A 22,793-nucleotide genomic window follows, 5' to 3' on the forward strand; every position below is an offset into this window, starting at 1 on the left:
GGACAACTAGGGTTAGCGTCAGGACAAGTAGGTTTAGCATCAGGACAACTAGGGTTAGCGTCAGGACAACTAGGGTTAGCATCAGGACAACTAGGGTTAGCGTCAGGACAGGTAGGGTTAGCGTCAGGACAACTAGGGTTAGCGTCAGGACAACTAGGGTTAGCGTCAGGACAACTTGGGTTAGCGTCAGGACAACTAGGGTTAGCGTCAGGACAACTAGGGTTAGAGTCAGAACAACTAGGGTTAGCGTCAGGACAACTAAGGTTAGCGTCAGGACAACTAGGGTTAGCGTCAGGACAACTAGGGTTAGCGTCAAGACAGCTAGGGTTAGCGTCAGGACAGCTAGGGTTAGCGTCAGGACAAGTAGGGTTAGCGTCAGGACAACTAGGGTTAGCGTCACGACAACTAGGGTTAGCGTCAGGACAACTAGGGTTAGCGTCACGACAACTAGGGTTAGCGTCAGGACAACTACGGTTAGCGTCACGACAACTAGGGTTAGCGTCAGGACAACTAGGGATAGCGTCAGGACAACTAGGGTTAGCGTCAAGACAACTAGGGTTAGCGTCAGGACAACTAGGGTTAGCGTCAGGACAACTAGGGTTAGCGTCACGACAACTAGGGTTAGCGTCAGGACAACTAGGGTTAGCGTCATGACAACTAGGGTTAGCGTCAGGACAACTAGGGTTAGCGTCATGACAACTAGCGTTAGCATCAGGACAAAGAGGGTTAGCGTCAGGACAACTAGGGTTAGCGTCAGGACAACTAGGGTTAGCGTCAGGACAACTAGGGTTAGCGTCAGGACAACTAGGGTTAGCGTCACGACAACTAGGGTTAGCGTCAGGACAACTAGGGTTAGCGTCACGACAATTAGGGTTAGCGTCAGGACAACTTGGGTTAGCGTCAGGACAACTAGGGTTAGCGTCACGACAACTAGGGTTAGCGTCAGGACAACTAGGGTTAGCGTCAGGACAACTAGGGTTAGCGTCAGGACAACTAGGGTTAGCATCAGGACAACTAGGGTTAGCGCCAGGACAACTAGGGTTAGCGCCAGGACAACTAGGGTTAGCGCCAGGACAACTAGGGTTAGCGCCAGGACAACTAGGGTTAGCGCCAGGACAACTAGGGTTAGCGCCAGGACAACTAGGGTTAGCGCCATTACAACTAGGGTTAGCGCCATTACAACTAGGGTTAGCGCCAGGACAACTAGGGTTAGCGCCAGGACAACTAGGGTTAGCGCCAGGACAACTAGGGTTAGCGCCAGAACAACTAGGGCTACCGCCAGGACAACTAGGGTTAGCGCCAGGACAACTAGGGTTAGCGCCAGGACAACTAGGGTTAGCGCCAGGACAACTAAGGTTAGCGCCAGGACAACTAGGGTTAGCGCCAGGACAACTAGGGTTAGCGCCAGGACAACTAGGGTTAGCGCCAGGACAACTAGGGTTAGCGCCAGGACAACTAGGGTTAGCGCCAGGACAACTAGGCTTAGCGTCAGGACAACTAGGGTTAGCGCCAGGACAACTAGGGTTAGCGCCAGGACAACTAGGGTTAGCATCAGGACAACTAGGGTTAGCGTCAGGACAACTAGGGTTAGCGTCAGAACAACAAGGGTTAGCGTCAGGACAACTAGGGTTAGCATCAAGACAACTAGGGTTAGCGTCAGGACAACTAGGGTTAGAGTCAGGACAACTAGGGTTAGCGTCAGGACAACTAGGGTTAACGTCAGGACAACTAGGGTTAGCGTCAGGACAACTAGGGTTAGCGTCAGGACAACTAGGGTTAGCGTCAGGACAAGTAGGGTTAGCGTCAGGACAACTAGGGTTAGCGTCAGGACAAGTAGGGTTAGTGTCAGGACGACTAGGGTTAGCGTCACGACAACTAGGGTTAGCGTCAGGACAACTATGGTTAGCATCAGGACAACTAGGGTTAGCGTCAGGACAACTAGGGTTAGCGTCACAACTAGGGTTAGCATCAGGACAACTAGGGTTAGCGTCACGACAACTAGGGTTAGCGTCAGGACAACTAGGGTTAGCGTCACGACAACTAGGGTTAGCGTCAGGACAACTAGGGTTAGCGTCACGACAACTAGGGTTAGCGTCAGGACAACTAGGGTTAGCGCCAGGACAACTAAGGTTAGCGCCAGGACAACTAGGGTTAGCGATAGGACAACTAGGGTTAGCGCCAGGACAACTAGGGTTAGCGCCAGGACAACTAGGGTTAGCGCCAGGACAACTAGGGTTAGCGCCAGGACAACTACGGTTAGCACCAGGACAACTAGGGTTAGTGTCAGGACAACTAGGGTTAGCGCCAGGACAACTAGGGTTAGCGCCAGGACAACTAGGGTTAGCGTCAGGACAACTAGGGTTAGCGTCAGGACAACTAGGGTTAGCGTCAGAACAACTAGGGTTAGCGTCAGGACAACTAGGGTTAGCATCAGGACAACTAGGGTTAGCGTCAGGACAACTAGGGTTAGAGTCAGGACAACTAGGGTTAGCGTCAGGACAACTAGGGTTAGCGTCAGGACAACTAGGGTTAGCGTCAGGACAAGTAGGGTTAGCGTCAGGACAACTAGGGTTAGCGTCAGGACAAGTAGGGTTAGCGTCAGGACAACTAGGGTTAGCGTCACGACAACTAGGGTTAGCGTCAGGACAACTAGGGTTAGCATCAGGACAACTAGGGTTAGCGTCAGGACAACTAGGGTTAGCGTCACAACTAGGGTTAGCGTCAGGACAACTAGGGTTAGTGTCACGACAACTAGGGTTAGCGTCAGGACAACTAGGGTTAGCGTCAGGACAACTAGGGTTAACGTCACGACAACTAGGGTTAGCGTCAGGACAACTAGGGTTAGCGTCACGACAACTAGGGTTAGCGTCAGGACAACTAGGGTTAGCGTCACGACAACTAGGGTTAGCGTCAGGACAACTAGGGTTAGCGTCAGGACAACTAGGGTTAGCGTCAGAACAACTAGGGTTAGCGTCAGGACAACTAGGGTTAGCGTCACGACAACTAGGGTTAGCGTCAGGACAACTAGGGTTAGCGTCAGGACAACTAGGGTTAGCGTCAGGACAAGTAGGGTTAGCGTCAGGACAACTAGGGTTAGCGTCAGGACAACTAGGGATAGCGTCAGGACAACTAGGGGTAGCATCAGGACAACTAGGGTTAGCGTCAGGACAACTAGGGTTAGCGTCAGGACTACTAGGGTTAGCATCAGGACAACTAGGGTTAGCGTCAGGACAACTAGGGTTAGCGTCAGGACAACTAGGGTTACAGTCAGGACAACTAGGGTTAGCGTCAGGACAACTAGGGTTAGCGTCAGGACAACTAGGGTTAGCGTCAGGACAACTAGGGTTAGCGTCAGGACAACTAGGGTTAGCGTCAGGACAACTAGGGTTAGCGTCAGGACAAGTAGGTTTAGCATCAGGACAACTAGGGTTAGCGTCAGGACAACTAGGGTTAGCATCAGGACAACTAGGGTTAGCGTCAGGACAGGTAGGGTTAGCGTCAGGACAACTAGGGTTAGCGTCAGGACAACTAGGGTTAGCGTCAGGACAACTTGGGTTAGCGTCAGGACAACTAGGGTTAGCGTCAGGACAACTAGGGTTAGAGTCAGAACAACTAGGGTTAGCGTCAGGACAACTAAGGTTAGCGTCAGGACAACTAGGGTTAGCGTAAGGACAACTAGGGTTAGCGTCAAGACAGCTAGGGTTAGCGTCAGGACAGCTAGGGTTAGCGTCAGGACAAGTAGGGTTAGCGTCAGGACAACTAGGGTTAGCGTCACGACAACTAGGGTTAGCGTCAGGACAACTAGGGTTAGCGTCACGACAACTAGGGTTAGCGTCAGGACAACTACGGTTAGCGTCACGACAACTAGGGTTAGCGTCAGGACAACTAGGGATAGCGTCAGGACAACTAGGGTTAGCGTCAAGACAACTAGGGTTAGCGTCAGGACAACTAGGGTTAGCGTCAGGACAACTAGGGTTAGCGTCACGACAACTAGGGTTAGCGTCAGGACAACTAGGGTTAGCGTCATGACAACTAGGGTTAGCGTCAGGACAACTAGGGTTAGCGTCATGACAACTAGCGTTAGCATCAGGACAAAGAGGGTTAGCGTCAGGACAACTAGGGTTAGCGTCAGGACAACTAGGGTTAGCGTCAGGACAACTAGGGTTAGCGTCAGGACAACTAGGGTTAGCGTCACGACAACTAGGGTTAGCGTCAGGACAACTAGGGTTAGCGTCACGACAATTAGGGTTAGCGTCAGGACAACTTGGGTTAGCGTCAGGACAACTAGGGTTAGCGTCACGACAACTAGGGTTAGCGTCAGGACAACTAGGGTTAGCGTCAGGACAACTAGGGTTAGCATCAGGACAACTAGGGTTAGCGCCAGGACAACTAGGGTTAGCGCCAGGACAACTAGGGTTAGCGCCAGGACAACTAGGGTTAGCGCCAGGACAACTAGGGTTAGCGCCAGGACAACTAGGGTTAGCGCCAGGACAACTAGGGTTAGCGCCATTACAACTAGGGTTAGCGCCATTACAACTAGGGTTAGCGTCAGGACAACTAGGGTTAGGGTCAGGACAACTAGGGTTAGCGTCAGGACAAGTAGGGTTAGCGTCAGGACAACTAGGGTTAGCGTCAGGACAACTAGGGATAGCGTCAGGACAACTAGGGGTAGCATCAGGACAACTAGGGTTAGCGTCAGGACAACTAGGGTTAGCGTCAGGACAACTAGGGTTAGCATCAGGACAACTAGGGTCAGCGTCAGGACAACTAGGGTTAGCGTCAGGACAACTAGGTTTACCGTCAGGACAACTAGGGTTAGCATCAGGACAACTAGGGTTAGCGTCAGGACAACTAGGGTTAGCGTCAGGACAACTAGGGTTAGCGTCAGGACAACTAGGGTTAGCATCAGGACAACTAGGGTTAGCATCAGGACAACTAGGGTTAGCGTCAGGACAACTAGGGTTAGCATCAGGACAACTAGGGTTAGCGTCAGGACAACTAGGGTTAGCGTCAGGACAACTAGGGTTACAGTCAGGACAACTAGGGTTAGCGTCAGGACAACTAGGGTTAGCGTCAGGACAACTAGGGTTAGCGTCAGGACAACTAGGGTTAGCGTCAGGACAACTAGGGTTAGCGTCAGGACAACTAGGGTTAGCGTCAGGACAAGTAGGTTTAGCATCAGGACAACTAGGGTTAGCGTCAGGACAACTAGGGTTAGCATCAGGACAACTAGGGTTAGCGTCAGGACAGGTAGGGTTAGCGTCAGGACAACTAGGGTTAGCGTCAGGACAACTAGGGTTAGCGTCAGGACAACTTGGGTTAGCGTCAGGACAACTAGGGTTAGCGTCAGGACAACTAGGGTTAGAGTCAGAACAACTAGGGTTAGCGTCAGGACAACTAAGGTTAGCGTCAGGACAACTAGGGTTAGCGTCAGGACAACTAGGGTTAGCGTCAAGACAGCTAGGGTTAGCGTCAGGACAGCTAGGGTTAGCGTCAGGACAAGTAGGGTTAGCGTCAGGACAACTAGGGTTAGCGTCACGACAACTAGGGTTAGCGTCAGGACAACTAGGGTTAGCGTCACGACAACTAGGGTTAGCGTCAGGACAACTACGGTTAGCGTCACGACAACTAGGGTTAGCGTCAGGACAACTAGGGATAGCGTCAGGACAACTAGGGTTAGCGTCAAGACAACTAGGGTTAGCGTCAGGACAACTAGGGTTAGCGTCAGGACAACTAGGGTTAGCGTCACGACAACTAGGGTTAGCGTCAGGACAACTAGGGTTAGCGTCATGACAACTAGGGTTAGCGTCAGGACAACTAGGGTTAGCGTCATGACAACTAGCGTTAGCATCAGGACAAAGAGGGTTAGCGTCAGGACAACTAGGGTTAGCGTCAGGACAACTAGGGTTAGCGTCAGGACAACTAGGGTTAGCGTCAGGACAACTAGGGTTAGCGTCACGACAACTAGGGTTAGCGTCAGGACAACTAGGGTTAGCGTCACGACAATTAGGGTTAGCGTCAGGACAACTTGGGTTAGCGTCAGGACAACTAGGGTTAGCGTCACGACAACTAGGGTTAGCGTCAGGACAACTAGGGTTAGCGTCAGGACAACTAGGGTTAGCGTCAGGACAACTAGGGTTAGCATCAGGACAACTAGGGTTAGCGCCAGGACAACTAGGGTTAGCGCCAGGACAACTAGGGTTAGCGCCAGGACAACTAGGGTTAGCGCCAGGACAACTAGGGTTAGCGCCAGGACAACTAGGGTTAGCGCCATTACAACTAGGGTTAGCGCCATTACAACTAGGGTTAGCGCCAGGACAACTAGGGTTAGCGCCAGGACAACTAGGGTTAGCGCCAGGACAACTAGGGTTAGCGCCAGAACAACTAGGGCTACCGCCAGGACAACTAGGGTTAGCGCCAGGACAACTAGGGTTAGCGCCAGGACAACTAGGGTTAGCGCCAGGACAACTAAGGTTAGCGCCAGGACAACTAGGGTTAGCGCCAGGACAACTAGGGTTAGCGCCAGGACAACTAGGGTTAGCGCCAGCACAACTAGGGTTAGCGCCAGGACAACTAGGGTTAGCGCCAGGACAACTAGGCTTAGCGTCAGGACAACTAGGGTTAGCGCCAGGACAACTAGGGTTAGCGCCAGGACAACTAGGGTTAGCATCAGGACAACTAGGGTTAGCGTCAGGACAACTAGGGTTAGCGTCAGAACAACAAGGGTTAGCGTCAGGACAACTAGGGTTAGCATCAAGACAACTAGGGTTAGCGTCAGGACAACTAGGGTTAGAGTCAGGACAACTAGGGTTAGCGTCAGGACAACTAGGGTTAACGTCAGGACAACTAGGGTTAGCGTCAGGACAACTAGGGTTAGCGTCAGGACAACTAGGGTTAGCGTCAGGACAAGTAGGGTTAGCGTCAGGACAACTAGGGTTAGCGTCAGGACAAGTAGGGTTAGTGTCAGGACGACTAGGGTTAGCGTCACGACAACTAGGGTTAGCGTCAGGACAACTATGGTTAGCATCAGGACAACTAGGGTTAGCGTCAGGACAACTAGGGTTAGCGTCACAACTAGGGTTAGCATCAGGACAACTAGGGTTAGCGTCACGACAACTAGGGTTAGCGTCAGGACAACTAGGGTTAGCGTCACGACAACTAGGGTTAGCGTCAGGACAACTAGGGTTAGCGTCACGACAACTAGGGTTAGCGTCAGGACAACTAGGGTTAGCGCCAGGACAACTAAGGTTAGCGCCAGGACAACTAGGGTTAGCGATAGGACAACTAGGGTTAGCGCCAGGACTACTAGGGTTAGCGCCAGGACAACTAGGGTTAGCGCCAGGACAACTAGGGTTAGCGCCAGGACAACTAGGGTTAGCACCAGGACAACTAGGGTTAGTGTCAGGACAACTAGGGTTAGCGCCAGGACAACTAGGGTTAGCGCCAGGACAACTAGGGTTAGCGTCAGGACAACTAGGGTTAGCGTCAGGACAACTAGGGTTAGCGTCAGAACAACTAGGGTTAGCGTCAGGACAACTAGGGTTAGCATCAGGACAACTAGGGTTAGCGTCAGGACAACTAGGGTTAGAGTCAGGACAACTAGGGTTAGCGTCAGGACAACTAGGGTTAGCGTCAGGACAACTAGGGTTAGCGTCAGGACAAGTAGGGTTAGCGTCAGGACAACTAGGGTTAGCGTCAGGACAAGTAGGGTTAGCGTCAGGACAACTAGGGTTAGCGTCACGACAACTAGGGTTAGCGTCAGGACAACTAGGGTTAGCATCAGGACAACTAGGGTTAGCGTCAGGACAACTAGGGTTAGCGTCACAACTAGGGTTAGCGTCAGGACAACTAGGGTTAGTGTCACGACAACTAGGGTTAGCGTCAGGACAACTAGGGTTAGCGTCAGGACAACTAGGGTTAACGTCACGACAACTAGGGTTAGCGTCAGGACAACTAGGGTTAGCGTCACGACAACTAGGGTTAGCGTCAGGACAACTAGGGTTAGCGTCACGACAACTAGGGTTAGCGTCAGGACAACTAGGGTTAGCGTCAGGACAACTAGGGTTAGCGTCAGAACAACTAGGGTTAGCGTCAGGACAACTAGGGTTAGCGTCACGACAACTAGGGTTAGCGTCAGGACAACTAGGGTTAGCGTCAGGACAACTAGGGTTAGCGTCAGGACAAGTAGGGTTAGCGTCAGGACAACTAGGGTTAGCGTCAGGACAACTAGGGATAGCGTCAGGACAACTAGGGGTAGCATCAGGACAACTAGGGTTAGCGTCAGGACAACTAGGGTTAGCGTCAGGACAACTAGGGTTAGCATCAGGACAACTAGGGTTAGCGTCAGGACAACTAGGGTTAGCGTCAGGACAACTAGGGTTACCGTCAGGACAACTAGGGTTAGCATCAGGACAACTAGGGTTAGCGTCAGGACAACTAGGGTTAGCGTCAGGACAACTAGGGTTAGCGTCAGGACAACTAGGGTTAGCATCAGGACAACTAGGGTTAGCATCAGGACAACTAGGGTTAGCGTCAGGACAACTAGGGTTAGCGTCAGGACAACTAGGGTTAGCGTCAGGACAAGTAGGTTTAGCATCAGGACAACTAGGGTTAGCGTCAGGACAACTAGGGTTAGCGTCAGGACAACTAGGGTTAGCATCAGGACAACTAGGGTTAGCGTCAGGACAACTAGGGTTAGCGTCAGGACAACTAGGGTTACAGTCAGGACAACTAGGGTTAGCGTCAGGACAACTAGGGTTAGCGTCAGGACAACTAGGGTTAGCGTCAGGACAACTAGGGTTAGCGTCAGGACAACTAGGGTTAGCGTCAGGACAACTAGGGTTAGCGTCAGGACAAGTAGGTTTAGCATCAGGACAACTAGGGTTAGCGTCAGGACAACTAGGGTTAGCATCAGGACAACTAGGGTTAGCGTCAGGACAGGTAGGGTTAGCGTCAGGACAACTAGGGTTAGCGTCAGGACAACTAGGGTTAGCGTCAGGACAACTTGGGTTAGCGTCAGGACAACTAGGGTTAGCGTCAGGACAACTAGGGTTAGAGTCAGAACAACTAGGGTTAGCGTCAGGACAACTAAGGTTAGCGTCAGGACAACTAGGGTTAGCGTCAGGACAACTAGGGTTAGCGTCAGGACAACTAGGGTTAGCGTCACGACAACTAGGGTTAGCGTCAGGACAACTAGGGTTAGCGTCATGACAACTAGCGTTAGCATCAGGACAAAGAGGGTTAGCGTCAGGACAACTAGGGTTAGCGTCAGGACAACTAGGGTTAGCGTCAGGACAACTAGGGTTAGCGTCAGGACAACTAGGGTTAGCGTCACGACAACTAGGGTTAGCGTCAGGACAACTAGGGTTAGCGTCACGACAATTAGGGTTAGCGTCAGGACAACTTGGGTTAGCGTCAGGACAACTAGGGTTAGCGTCACGACAACTAGGGTTAGCGTCAGGACAACTAGGGTTAGCGTCAGGACAACTAGGGTTAGCATCAGGACAACTAGGGTTAGCGCCAGGACAACTAGGGTTAGCGCCAGGACAACTAGGGTTAGCGCCAGGACAACTAGGGTTAGCGCCAGGACAACTAGGGTTAGCGCCAGGACAACTAGGGTTAGCGCCAGGACAACTAGGGTTAGCGCCATTACAACTAGGGTTAGCGCCATTACAATTAGGGTTAGCGTCAGGACAACTAGGGTTAGCGTCAGGACAACTAGGGTTAGCGTCAGGACAAGTAGGGTTAGCGTCAGGACAACTAGGGTTAGCGTCAGGACAACTAGGGATAGCGTCAGGACAACTAGGGGTAGCATCAGGACAACTAGGGTTAGCGTCAGGACAACTAGGGTTAGCGTCAGGACAACTAGGGTTAGCATCAGGACAACTAGGGTTAGCGTCAGGACAACTAGGGTTAGGGTCAGGACAACTAGGGTTACCGTCAGGACAACTAGGGTTAGCATCAGGACAACTAGGGTTAGCGTCAGGACAACTAGGGTTAGCGTCAGGACAACTAGGGTTAGCGTCAGGACAACTAGGGTTAGCATCAGGACAACTAGGGTTAGCATCAGGACAACTAGGGTTAGCGTCAGGACAACTAGGGTTAGCGTCAGGACAACTAGGGTTAGCATCAGGACAAGTAGATTTAGCATCAGGACAACTAGGGTTAGCGTCAGGACAACTAGGGTTAGCGTCAGGACAACTAGGGTTAGCATCAGGACAACTAGGGTTAGCGTCAGGACAACTAGGGTTAGCGTCAGGACAACTAGGGTTACAGTCAGGACAACTAGGGTTAGCGTCAGGACAACTAGGGTTAGCGTCAGGACAACTAGGGTTAGCGTCAGGACAACTAGGGTTAGCGTCAGGACAACTAGGGTTAGCGTCAGGACAAGTAGGTTTAGCATCAGGACAACTAGGGTTAGCGTCAGGACAACTAGGGTTAGCATCAGGACAACTAGGGTTAGCGTCAGGACAGGTAGGGTTAGCGTCAGGACAACTAGGGTTAGCGTCAGGACAACTAGGGTTAGCGTCAGGACAACTTGGGTTAGCGTCAGGACAACTAGGGTTAGCGTCAGGACAACTAGGGTTAGAGTCAGAACAACTAGGGTTAGCGTCAGGACAACTAAGGTTAGCGTCAGGACAACTAGGGTTAGCGTCAGGACAACTAGGGTTAGCGTCAAGACAGCTAGGGTTAGCGTCAGGACAGCTAGGGTTAGCGTCAGGACAAGTAGGGTTAGCGTCAGGACAACTAGGGTTAGCGTCACGACAACTAGGGTTAGCGTCAGGACAACTAGGGTTAGCGTCACGACAACTAGGGTTAGCGTCAGGACAACTACGGTTAGCGTCACGACAACTAGGGTTAGCGTCAGGACAACTAGGGATAGCGTCAGGACAACTAGGGTTAGCGTCAAGACAACTAGGGTTAGCGTCAGGACAACTAGGGTTAGCGTCAGGACAACTAGGGTTAGCGTCAGGACAAGTAGGGTTAGCGTCAGGACAACTAGGGTTAGCGTCAGGACAAGTAGGGTTAGTGTCAGGACGACTAGGGTTAGCGTCACGACAACTAGGGTTAGCGTCAGGACAACTATGGTTAGCATCAGGACAACTAGGGTTAGCGTCAGGACAACTAGGGTTAGCGTCACAACTAGGGTTAGCATCAGGACAACTAGGGTTAGCGTCACGACAACTAGGGTTAGCGTCAGGACAACTAGGGTTAGCGTCACGACAACTAGGGTTAGCGTCAGGACAACTAGGGTTAGCGTCACGACAACTAGGGTTAGCGTCAGGACAACTAGGGTTAGCGCCAGGACAACTAAGGTTAGCGCCAGGACAACTAGGGTTAGCGATAGGACAACTAGGGTTAGCGCCAGGACAACTAGGGTTAGCGCCAGGACAACTAGGGTTAGCGCCAGGACAACTAGGGTTAGCGCCAGGACAACTAGGGTTAGCACCAGGACAACTAGGGTTAGTGTCAGGACAACTAGGGTTAGCGCCAGGACAACTAGGGTTAGCGCCAGGAAAACTAGGGTTAGCGTCAGGACAACTAGGGTTAGCGTCAGGACAACTAGGGTTAGCGTCAGAACAACTAGGGTTAGCGTCAGGACAACTAGGGTTAGCATCAGGACAACTAGGGTTAGCGTCAGGACAACTAGGGTTAGAGTCAGGACAACTAGGGTTAGCGTCAGGACAACTAGGGTTAGCGTCAGGACAACTAGGGTTAGCGTCAGGACAACTAGGGTTAGCGTCAGGACAACTAGGGTTAGCGTCAGGACAAGTAGGGTTAGCGTCAGGACAACTAGGGTTAGCGTCACGACAACTAGGGTTAGCGTCAGGACAACTAGGGTTAGCGTCAGGACAACTAGGGTTAGCGTCAGGACAACTAGGGTTAGCGTCAGGACAACTAGGGTTAGCGTCAGGACAAGTAGGGTTAGCGTCAGGACAACTAGGGTTAGCGTCACGACAACTAGGGTTAGCGTCAGGACAACTAGGGTTAGCATCAGGACAACTAGGGTTAGCGTCAGGACAACTAGGGTTAGCGTCACAACTAGGGTTAGCGTCAGGACAACTAGGGTTAGTGTCACGACAACTAGGGTTAGCGTCAGGACAACTAGGGTTAGCGTCAGGACAACTAGGGTTAACGTCACGACAACTAGGGTTAGCGTCAGGACAACTAGGGTTAGCGTCACGACAACTAGGGTTAGCGTCAGGACAACTAGGGTTAGCGTCACGACAACTAGGGTTAGCGTCAGGACAACTAGGGTTAGCGTCAGGACAACTAGGGTTAGCGTCAGAACAACTAGGGTTAGCGTCAGGACAACTAGGGTTAGCGTCACGACAACTAGGGTTAGCGTCAGGACAACTAGGGTTAGCGTCAGGACAACTAGGGTTAGCGTCAGGACAAGTAGGGTTAGCGTCAGGACAACTAGGGTTAGCGTCAGGACAACTAGGGATAGCGTCAGGACAACTAGGGGTAGCATCAGGACAACTAGGGTTAGCGTCAGGACAACTAGGGTTAGCGTCAGGACAACTAGGGTTAGCATCAGGACAACTAGGGTTAGCGTCAGGACAACTAGGGTTAGCGTCAGGACAACTAGGGTTACCGTCAGGACAACTAGGGTTAGCATCAGGACAACTAGGGTTAGCGTCAGGACAACTAGGGTTAGCGTCAGGACAACTAGGGTTAGCGTCAGGACAACTAGGGTTAGCATCAGGACAACTAGGGTTAGCATCAGGACAACTAGGGTTAGCGTCAGGACAACTAGGGTTAGCGTCAGGACAACTAGGGTTAGCGTCAGGACAAGTAGGTTTAGCATCAGGACAACTAGGGTTAGCGTCAGGACAACTAGGGTTAGCGTCAGGACAACTAGGGTTAGCATCAGGACAACTAGGGTTAGCGTCAGGACAACTAGGGTTAGCGTCAGGACAACTAGGGTTACAGTCAGGACAACTAGGGTTAGCGTCAGGACAACTAGGGTTAGCGTCAGGACAACTAGGGTTAGCGTCAGGACAACTAGGGTTAGCGTCAGGACAACTAGGGTTAGCGTCAGGACAAGTAGGTTTAGCATCAGGACAACTAGGGTTAGCGTCAGGACAACTAGGGTTAGCATCAGGACAACTAGGGTTAGCGTCAGGACAGGTAGGGTTAGCGTCAGGACAACTAGGGTTAGCGTCAGAACAACTAGGGTTAGCGTCAGGACAACTTGGGTTAGCGTCAGGACAACTAGGGTTAGCGTCAGGACAACTAGGGTTAGAGTCAGAACAACTAGGGTTAGCGTCAGGACAACTAAGGTTAGCGTCAGGACAACTAGGGTTAGCGTCAGGACAACTAGGGTTAGCGTCAAGACAGCTAGGGTTAGCGTCAGGACAGCTAGGGTTAGCGTCAGGACAAGTAGGGTTAGCGTCAGGACAACTAGGGTTAGCGTCACGACAACTAGGGTTAGCGTCAGGACAACTAGGGTTAGCGTCACGACAACTAGGGTTAGCGTCAGGACAACTACGGTTAGCGTCACGACAACTAGGGTTAGCGTCAGGACAACTAGGGATAGCGTCAGGACAACTAGGGTTAGCGTCAAGACAACTAGGGTTAGCGTCAGGACAACTAGGGTTAGCGTCAGGACAACTAGGGTTAGCGTCACGACAACTAGGGTTAGCGTCAGGACAACTAGGGTTAGCGTCATGACAACTAGGGTTAGCGTCAGGACAACTAGGGTTAGCGTCATGACAACTAGCGTTAGCATCAGGACAAAGAGGGTTAGCGTCAGGACAACTAGGGTTAGCGTCAGGACAACTAGGGTTAGCGTCAGGACAACTAGGGTTAGCGTCAGGACAACTAGGGTTAGCGTCACGACAACTAGGGTTAGCGTCAGGACAACTAGGGTTAGCGTCACGACAATTAGGGTTAGCGTCAGGACAACTTGGGTTAGCGTCAGGACAACTAGGGTTAGCGTCACGACAACTAGGGTTAGCGTCAGGACAACTAGGGTTAGCGTCAGGACAACTAGGGTTAGCATCAGGACAACTAGGGTTAGCGCCAGGACAACTAGGGTTAGCGCCAGGACAACTAGGGTTAGCGCCAGGACAACTAGGGTTAGCGCCAGGACAACTAGGGTTAGCGCCAGGACAACTAGGGTTAGCGCCAGGACAACTAGGGTTAGCGCCATTACAACTAGGGTTAGCGCCATTACAACTAGGGTTAGCGTCAGGACAACTAGGGTTAGCGTCAGGACAACTAGGGTTAGCGTCAGGACAAGTAGGGTTAGCGTCAGGACAACTAGGGTTAGCGTCAGGACAACTAGGGATAGCGTCAGGACAACTAGGGGTAGCATCAGGACAACTAGGGTTAGCGTCAGGACAACTAGGGTTAGCGTCAGGACAACTAGGGTTAGCATCAGGACAACTAGGGTTAGCGTCAGGACAACTAGGGTTAGCGTCAGGACAACTAGGGTTACCGTCAGGACAACTAGGGTTAGCATCAGGACAACTAGGGTTAGCGTCAGGACAACTAGGGTTAGCGTCAGGACAACTAGGGTTAGCGTCAGGACAACTAGGGTTAGCATCAGGACAACTAGGGTTAGCATCAGGACAACTAGGGTTAGCGTCAGGACAACTAGGGTTAGCGTCAGGACAACTAGGGTTAGCGTCAGGACAAGTAGGTTTAGCATCAGGACAACTAGGGTTAGCGTCAGGACAACTAGGGTTAGCGTCAGGACAACTAGGGTTAGCATCAGGACAACTAGGGTTAGCGTCAGGACAACTAGGGTTAGCGTCAGGACAACTAGGGTTACAGTCAGGACAACTAGGGTTAGCGTCAGGACAACTAGGGTTAGCGTCAGGACAACTAGGGTTAGCGTCAGGACAACTAGGGTTAGCGTCAGGACAACTAGGGTTAGCGTCAGGACAACTAGGGTTAGCGTCAGGACAAGTAGGTTTAGCATCAGGACAACTAGGGTTAGCGTCAGGACAACTAGGGTTAGCATCAGGACAACTAGGGTTAGCGTCAGGACAGGTAGGGTTAGCGTCAGGACAACTAGGGTTAGCGTCAGGACAACTAGGGTTAGCGTCAGGACAACTTGGGTTAGCGTCAGGACAACTAGGGTTAGCATCAGGACAACTAGGGTTAGCGTCAGGACAACTAGGGTTAGCGTCAGGACAACTAGGGTTAGCGTCAGGACAACTAGGGTTAGCATCAGGACAACTAGGGTTAGCATCAGGACAACTAGGGTTAGCGTCAGGACAACTAGGGTTAGCGTCAGGACAACTAGGGTTAGCATCAGGACAAGTAGGTTTAGCATCAGGACAACTAGGGTTAGCGTCAGGACAACTAGGGTTAGCGTCAGGACAACTAGGGTTAGCATCAGGACAACTAGGGTTAGCGTCAGGACAACTAGGGTTAGCGTCAGGACAACTAGGGTTACAGTCAGGACAACTAGGGTTAGCGTCAGGACAACTAGGGTTAGCGTCAGGACAACTAGGGTTAGCGTCAGGACAACTAGGGTTAGCGTCAGGACAACTAGGGTTAGCGTCAGGACAAGTAGGTTTAGCATCAGGACAACTAGGGTTAGCGTCAGGACAACTAGGGTTAGCATCAGGACAACTAGGGTTAGCGTCAGGACAGGTAGGGTTAGCGTCAGGACAACTAGGGTTAGCGTCAGGACAACTAGGGTTAGCGTCAGGACAACTTGGGTTAGCGTCAGGACAACTAGGGTTAGCGTCAGGACAACTAGGGTTAGAGTCAGAACAACTAGGGTTAGCGTCAGGACAACTAAGGTTAGCGTCAGGACAACTAGGGTTAGCGTCAGGACAACTAGGGTTAGCGTCAAGACAGCTAGGGTTAGCGTCAGGACAGCTAGGGTTAGCGTCAGGACAAGTAGGGTTAGCGTCAGGACAACTAGGGTTAGCGTCACGACAACTAGGGTTAGCGTCAGGACAACTAGGGTTAGCGTCACGACAACTAGGGTTAGCGTCAGGACAACTACGGTTAGCGTCACGACAACTAGGGTTAGCGTCAGGACAACTAGGGATAGCGTCAGGACAACTAGGGTTAGCGTCAAGACAACTAGGGTTAGCGTCAGGACAACTAGGGTTAGCGTCAGGACAACTAGGGTTAGCGTCAGGACAAGTAGGGTTAGCGTCAGGACAACTAGGGTTAGCGTCAGGACAAGTAGGGTTAGTGTCAGGACGACTAGGGTTAGCGTCACGACAACTAGGGTTAGCGTCAGGACAACTATGGTTAGCATCAGGACAACTAGGGTTAGCGTCAGGACAACTAGGGTTAGCGTCACAACTAGGGTTAGCATCAGGACAACTAGGGTTAGCGTCACGACAACTAGGGTTAGCGTCAGGACAACTAGGGTTAGCGTCACGACAACTAGGGTTAGCGTCAGGACAACTAGGGTTAGCGTCACGACAACTAGGGTTAGCGTCAGGACAACTAGGGTTAGCGCCAGGACAACTAAGGTTAGCGCCAGGACAACTAGGGTTAGCGATAGGACAACTAGGGTTAGCGCCAGGACAACTAGGGTTAGCGCCAGGACAACTAGGGTTAGCGCCAGGACAACTAGGGTTAGCGCCAGGACAACTAGGGTTAGCACCAGGACAACTAGGGTTAGTGTCAGGACAACTAGGGTTAGCGCCAGGACAACTAGGGTTAGCGCCAGGAAAACTAGGGTTAGCGTCAGGACAACTAGGGTTAGCGTCAGGACAACTAGGGTTAGCGTCAGAACAACTAGGGTTAGCGTCAGGACAACTAGGGTTAGCATCAGGACAACTAGGGTTAGCGTCAGGACAACTAGCGTTAGAGTCAGGACAACTAGGGTTAGCGTCAGGACAACTAGGGTTAGCGTCAGGACAACTAGGGTTAGCGTCAGGACAAGTAGGGTTAGCGTCAGGACAACTAGGGTTAGCGTCAGGACAAGTAGGGTTAGCGTCAGGACAACTAGGGTTAGCGTCACGACAACTAGGGTTAGCGTCAGGACAACTAGGGTTAGCATCAGGACAACTAGGGTTAGCGTCAGGACAACTAGGGTTAGCGTCACAACTAGGGTTAGCGTCAGGACAACTAGGGTTAGTGTCACGACAACTAGGGTTAGCGTCAGGACAACTAGGGTTAGCGTCAGGACAACTAGGGTTAACGTCACGACAACTAGGGTTAGCGTCAGGACAACTAGGGTTAGCGTCACGACAACTAGGGTTAGCGTCAGGACAACTAGGGTTAGCGTCACGACAACTAGGGTTAGCGTCAGGACAACTAGGGTTAGCGTCAGGACAACTAGGGTTAGCGTCAGAACAACTAGGGTTAGCGTCAGGACAACTAGGGTTAGCGTCACGACAACTAGGGTTAGCGTCAGGACAACTAGGGTTAGCGTCAGGACAACTAGGGTTAGCGTCAGGACAAGTAGGGTTAGCGTCAGGACAACTAGGGTTAGCGTCAGGACAACTAGGGATAGCGTCAGGACAACTAGGGGTAGCATCAGGACAACTAGGGTTAGCGTCAGGACAACTAGGGTTAGCGTCAGGACAACTAGGGTTAGCATCAGGACAACTAGGGTTAGCGTCAGGACAACTAGGGTTAGCGTCAGGACAACTAGGGTTACCGTCAGGACAACTAGGGTTAGCATCAGGACAACTAGGGTTAGCGTCAGGACAACTAGGGTTAGCGTCAGGACAACTAGGGTTAGCGTCAGGACAACTAGGGTTAGCATCAGGACAACTAGGGTTAGCATCAGGACAACTAGGGTTAGCGTCAGGACAACTAGGGTTAGCGTCAGGACAACTAGGGTTAGCGTCAGGACAAGTAGGTTTAGCATCAGGACAACTAGGGTTAGCGTCAGGACAACTAGGGTTAGCGTCAGGACAACTAGGGTTAGCATCAGGACAACTAGGGTTAGCGTCAGGACAACTAGGGTTAGCGTCAGGACAACTAGGGTTACAGTCAGGACAACTAGGGTTAGCGTCAGGACAACTAGGGTTAGCGTCAGGACAACTAGGGTTAGCGTCAGGACAACTAGGGTTAGCGTCAGGACAACTAGGGTTAGCGTCAGGACAAGTAGGTTTAGCATCAGGACAACTAGGGTTAGCGTCAGGACAACTAGGGTTAGCATCAGGACAACTAGGGTTAGCGTCAGGACAGGTAGGGTTAGCGTCAGGACAACTAGGGTTAGCGTCAGGACAACTAGGGTTAGCGTCAGGACAACTTGGGTTAGCGTCAGGACAACTAGGGTTAGCGTCAGGACAACTAGGGTTAGAGTCAGAACAACTAGGGTTAGCGTCAGGACAACTAAGGTTAGCGTCAGGACAACTAGGGTTAGCGTCAGGACAACTAGGGTTAGCGTCAAGACAGCTAGGCTTAGCGTCAGGACAGCTAGGGTTAGCGTCAGGACAAGTAGGGTTAGCGTCAGGACAACTAGGGTTAGCGTCACGACAACTAGGGTTAGCGTCAGGACAACTAGGGTTAGCGTCACGATAACTAGGGTTAGCGTCAGGACAACTACGGTTAGCGTCACGACAACTAGGGTTAGCGTCAGGACAACTAGGGATAGCGTCAGGACAACTAGGGTTAGCGTCAAGACAACTAGGGTTAGCGTCAGGACAACTAGGGTTAGCGTCAGGACAACTAGGGTTAGCGTCACGACAACTAGGGTTAGCGTCAGGACAACTAGGGTTAGCGTCATGACAACTAGGGTTAGCGTCAGGACAACTAGGGTTAGCGTCATGACAACTAGCGTTAGCATCAGGACAAAGAGGGTTAGCGTCAGGACAACTAGGGTTAGCGTCAGGACAACTAGGGTTAGCGTCAGGACAACTAGGGTTAGCGTCAGGACAACTAGGGTTAGCGTCACGACAACTAGGGTTAGCGTCAGGACAACTAGGGTTAGCGTCACGACAATTAGGGTTAGCGTCAGGACAACTTGGGTTAGCGTCAGGACAACTAGGGTTAGCGTCACGACAACTAGGGTTAGCGTCAGGACAACTAGGGTTAGCGTCAGGACAACTAGGGTTAGCATCAGGACAACTAGGGTTAGCGCCAGGACAACTAGGGTTAGCGCCAGGACAACTAGGGTTAGCGCCAGGACAACTAGGGTTAGCGCCAGGACAACTAGGGTTAGCGCCAGGACAACTAGGGTTAGCGCCAGGACAACTAGGGTTAGCGCCATTACAACTAGGGTTAGCGCCATTACAACTAGGGTTAGCGTCAGGACAACTAGGGTTAGCGTCAGGACAACTAGGGTTAGCGTCAGGACAAGTAGGGTTAGCGTCAGGACAACTAGGGTTAGCGTCAGGACAACTAGGGATAGCGTCAGGACAACTAGGGGTAGCATCAGGACAACTAGGGTTAGCGTCAGGACAACTAGGGTTAGCGTCAGGACAACTAGGGTTAGCATCAGGACAACTAGGGTTAGCGTCAGGACAACTAGGGTTAGCGTCAGGACAACTAGGGTTACCGTCAGGACAACTAGGGTTAGCATCAGGACAACTAGGGTTAGCGTCAGGACAACTAGGGTTAGCGTCAGGACAACTAGGGTTAGCGTCAGGACAACTAGGGTTAGCATCAGGACAACTAGGGTTAGCATCAGGACAACTAGGGTTAGCGTCAGGACAACTAGGGTTAGCGTCAGGACAACTAGGGTTAGCGTCAGGACAAGTAGGTTTAGCATCAGGACAACTAGGGTTAGCGTCAGGACAACTAGGGTTAGCGTCAGGACAACTAGGGTTAGCATCAGGACAACTAGGGTTAGCGTCAGGACAACTAGGGTTAGCGTCAGGACAACTAGGGTTACAGTCAGGACAACTAGGGTTAGCGTCAGGACAACTAGGGTTAGCGTCAGGACAACTAGGGTTAGCGTCAGGACAACTAGGGTTAGCGTCAGGACAAGTAGGTTTAGCATCAGGACAACTAGGGTTAGCGTCAGGACAACTAGGGTTAGCATCAGGACAACTAGGGTTAGCGTCAGGACAGGTAGGGTTAGCGTCAGGACAACTAGGGTTAGCGTCAGGACAACTAGGGTTAGCGTCAGGACAACTTGGGTTAGCGTCAGGACAACTAGGGTTAGCGTCAGGACAACTAGGGTTAGAGTCAGAACAACTAGGGTTAGCGTCAGGACAACTAAGGTTAGCGTCAGGACAACTAGGGTTAGCGTCAGGACAACTAGGGTTAGCGTCAAGACAGCTAGGGTTAGCGTCAGGACAGCTAGGGTTAGCGTCAGGACAAGTAGGGTTAGCGTCAGGACAACTAGGGTTAGCGTCACGACAACTAGGGTTAGCGTCAGGACAACTAGGGTTAGCGTCACGACAACTAGGGTTAGCGTCAGGACAACTACGGTTAGCGTCACGACAACTACGGTTAGCGTCACGACAACTAGGGTTAGCGTCAGGACAACTAGGGATAGCGTCAGGACAACTAGGGTTAGCGTCAAGACAACTAGGGTTAGCGTCAGGACAACTAGGGTTAGCGTCAGGACAACTAGGGTTAGCGTCACGACAACTAGGGTTAGCGTCAGGACAACTAGGGTTAGCGTCATGACAACTAGGGTTAGCGTCAGGACAACTAGGGTTAGCGTCATGACAACTAGCGTTAGCATCAGGACAAAGAGGGTTAGCGTCAGGACAACTAGGGTTAGCGTCAGGACAACTAGGGTTAGCGTCAGGACAACTAGGGTTAGCGTCACGACAACTAGGGTTAGCGTCAGGACAACTAGGGTTAGCGTCACGACAATTAGGGTTAGCGTCAGGACAACTTGGGTTAGCGTCAGGACAACTAGGGTTAGCGTCACGACAACTAGGGTTAGCGTCAGGACAACTAGGGTTAGCGTCAGGACAACTAGGGTTAGCATCAGGACAACTAGGGTTAGCGCCAGGACAACTAGGGTTAGCGCCAGGACAACTAGGGTTAGCGCCAGGACAACTAGGGTTAGCGCCAGGACAACTAGGGTTAGCGCCAGGACAACTAGGGTTAGCGCCAGGACAACTAGGGTTAGCGCCATTACAACTAGGGTTAGCGCCATTACAACTAGGGTTAGCGCCAGGACAACTAGGGTTAGCGCCAGGACAACTAGGGTTAGCGCCAGGACAACTAGGGTTAGCGCCAGAACAACTAGGGCTACCGCCAGGACAACTAGGGTTAGCGCCAGGACAACTAGGGTTAGCGCCAGGACAACTAGGGTTAGCGCCAGGACAACTAAGGTTAGCGCCAGGACAACTAGGGTTAGCGCCAGGACAACTAGGGTTAGCGCCAGGACAACTAGGGTTAGCGCCAGGACAACTAGGGTTAGCGCCAGGACAACTAGGGTTAGCGCCAGGACAACTAGGCTTAGCGTCAGGACAACTAGGGTTAGCGCCAGGACAACTAGGGTTAGCGCCAGGACAACTAGGGTTAGCATCAGGACAACTAGGGTTAGCGTCAGGACAACTAGGGTTAGCGTCAGAACAACAAGGGTTAGCGTCAGGACAACTAGGGTTAGCATCAAGACAACTAGGGTTAGCGTCAGGACAACTAGGGTTAGAGTCAGGACAACTAGGGTTAGCGTCAGGACAACTAGGGTTAACGTCAGGACAACTAGGGTTAGCGTCAGGACAACTAGGGTTAGCGTCAGGACAACTAGGGTTAGCGTCAGGACAAGTAGGGTTAGCGTCAGGACAACTAGGGTTAGCGTCAGGACAAGTAGGGTTAGTGTCAGGACGACTAGGGTTAGCGTCACGACAACTAGGGTTAGCGTCAGGACAACTATGGTTAGCATCAGGACAACTAGGGTTAGCGTCAGGACAACTAGGGTTAGCGTCACAACTAGGGTTAGCATCAGGACAACTAGGGTTAGCGTCACGACAACTAGGGTTAGCGTCAGGACAACTAGGGTTAGCGTCACGACAACTAGGGTTAGCGTCAGGACAACTAGGGTTAGCGTCACGACAACTAGGGTTAGCGTCAGGACAACTAGGGTTAGCGCCAGGACAACTAAGGTTAGCGCCAGGACAACTAGGGTTAGCGATAGGACAACTAGGGTTAGCGCCAGGACAACTAGGGTTAGCGCCAGGACAACTAGGGTTAGCGCCAGGACAACTAGGGTTAGCGCCAGGACAACTAGGGTTAGCACCAGGACAACTAGGGTTAGTGTCAGGACAACTAGGGTTAGCGCCAGGACAACTAGGGTTAGCGCCAGGACAACTAGGGTTAGCGTGAGGACAACTAGGGTTAGCGTCAGGACAACTAGGGTTAGCGTCAGAACAACTAGGGTTAGCGTCAGGACAACTAGGGTTAGCATCAGGACAACTAGGGTTAGCGTCAGGACAACTAGGGTTAGAGTCAGGACAACTAGGGTTAGCGTCAGGACAACTAGGGTTAGCGTCAGGACAACTAGGGTTAGCGTCAGGACAAGTAGGGTTAGCGTCAGGACAACTAGGGTTAGCGTCAGGACAAGTAGGGTTAGCGTCAGGACAACTAGGGTTAGCGTCACGACAACTAGGGTTAGCGTCAGGACAACTAGGGTTAGCATCAGGACAACTAGGGTTAGCGTCAGGACAACTAGGGTTAGCGTCACAACTAGGGTTAGCGTCAGGACAACTAGGGTTAGTGTCACGACAACTAGGGTTAGCGTCAGGACAACTAGGGTTAGCGTCAGGACAACTACGGTTAACGTCACGACAACTAGGGTTAGCGTCAGGACAACTAGGGTTAGCGTCACGACAACTAGGGTTAGCGTCAGGACAACTAGGGTTAGCGTCACGACAACTAGGGTTAGCGTCAGGACAACTAGGGTTAGCGTCAGGACAACTAGGGTAAGCGTAACGACAACTAGGGTTAGC

The sequence above is a fragment of the Phyllobates terribilis genome, unplaced genomic scaffold (genome assembly GCF_046119375.1).
Source record: "Phyllobates terribilis strain yellow unplaced genomic scaffold, ASM4611937v1 Scaffold_8__6_contigs__length_399053987, whole genome shotgun sequence".
Lineage (NCBI taxonomy): Eukaryota > Metazoa > Chordata > Amphibia > Anura > Dendrobatidae > Phyllobates > Phyllobates terribilis.